Here is a 2,114-nt window from a genome sequence, read left to right as displayed (position 1 = left end):
AAAACAAACAAACAAAAAACAAACCTATGCCATATAAATCTACTATATTCAACATTCCTATGCAAAATGCAAAAGTTTGGGGGAAAAGTTTCAAGTCCTAAAATTTTAAATAAAGTACTAAAACAATCATTTCTTCTTTTGCTTCTTAAAGATACTTCACTTCATATTCTCTCTCCTAAATATCTATGCCTCCTGCACAATACCTAGAAATACCTATTTATGTTTCCTATCTATATATAGTTAGGTATTTTTCCAATAAAATATGATTTTTAAGAATACCATTCATAATGTTTATCATATTTGAAATAGCTAGTTTGTATAAAGATCACATGAGAGGAAGTATGACTTTTTATAGTGATTAATTCCAAGCAATACTTGAACAGAATAATAATATCATTAATAATTTTTATTTTGACCAAAGTGGATTACAAATCTTTCAAAGTAATATTTTAGGTACATACTGACATTGAATCAGGGGCATTCCCACCACTAATGTTGCCCTCCCTCCACCCCTGTTCCCAGCATTCATCCCATATCCTCCTCCCCCCCCCACTGGTAGTGTGTCTAGCTTGTAGATTGGGTATAGATTTGTAGAATAAAATAATAAAAATGCCCTTTGGATGGAGCTGGATGGGGATGGGATGAATGAAGGGGCCTTTCTCTGCCGTCCCAGGCCACGTGGCTCCAACTCCCTCTAGTCAGCAGTTCTGAGGTGCTTGTGGTGGGTAGAAAACTCACATGCAGTCAGGCTTCAGAGAAATAACATCTTTATTTGCCCTGGCCAATATGAGTGGCCTATCATAACCATTTACGCTGGATTTCTATTCAGCTATACATTGTACCTTGTTCCTCAGTCATCTCCTCTTGCTCCTCCAAATTCCATCCAAGCAAATCCCCTTTCTGACCTTGAGGCCAAGCCTTTTCAAACTTCTCCAAGACCCCTCTCAGAAATGGGAGGGTCTTTCTTGTAGATAAGCTTACACAAAGAATAGGAGTAGGGTAACATAGATTCTGCTGTGGTTGACTTTGGGTTTGGTGGTTAAGTATGATCATTTTATATTGCTACTCAATGTTCATACGACTGTTTGGTCTTGGTACCCCCCCCCATTATTTCCCTCTCAATTTGTGAGGCAGAACAAGAATAACATCATAGATTCCATTGAACACTGTCTGGTTTGACTTCTGAGCACAGAGCCAGTATTCCTGAGTATTGTTGTTGGTGGCAAAAAACCCATTTCCATACCAAACAGAGATTACAAAAAGAAATGGCTGTTATAAAATTTATTTAAAATATATATAAGTATCTATAAAAATCATATAAAACAAATTTATAAATAATTTAAAAACAAAATGAATAGTTTTGTGTTAGATTGTGGTTTTTTAGCTATTGCATTATCTTTCAAATATTGAACACTTAAATAATACACAGTCGCATTTATGTTCGAATAATGGCTTAAAGTACTATTTTAATGTAAATTATATATGTACACTGAAGTAATCGCAAAAAGAAATAAGAAGATGGCTTACATTTTAACTGAGTAAGATAACCGATAGTTTTATATTCTTGTCATTTAGATAGTTAATGAGGAGTTTGCTGTTTTTCAAATAAGCACTCTATTTTATGGAATTTGTAAAATAAAAGTGATTTTATGTGGCTCCTCTTGTTCCTGGAAGTCAACTGATTTCAGAGATTTTAGGGTAGTTTGTCTTCACCTTTTTCTGACCCAGTCTCCTTCCAACACTGTTTTCTTCCTATTTTCCCTTGTCCTTCATTTTGTTTCCTTATCTCACACTCTGGTTCTTTCATTCTCTGTGTTTATCTATGGCATCCATAAAATAACCTGGAGGCTCAAAGAGTATCATATAGGCCTTAGAAAAGAAACACTGCTTTAAGGAGGTACATTAATAATATGTCTTTGAATTGGGAATAGTATGCTAATGGATGTTTCACTTGAGTTTAGTTTCTAGACCACTTAGAATAACTGATTACATTTTTCAGGGAGGGACTTCAGAGCATAAAAGCCGGCTATCCTTTGCAAAAGCTGGCTCCCTGTGTGTGACACCAGGCGGGGAAAATCCGCGAAAGTACACCGGCCCAGTGGGGCTCAGCTGTG

Source organism: Suncus etruscus, chromosome 13 (assembly GCF_024139225.1).
Source record: "Suncus etruscus isolate mSunEtr1 chromosome 13, mSunEtr1.pri.cur, whole genome shotgun sequence".
Taxonomy (NCBI): Eukaryota; Metazoa; Chordata; class Mammalia; order Eulipotyphla; family Soricidae; genus Suncus; species Suncus etruscus.
Note: the sequence above shows the minus strand (reverse complement) of the source record.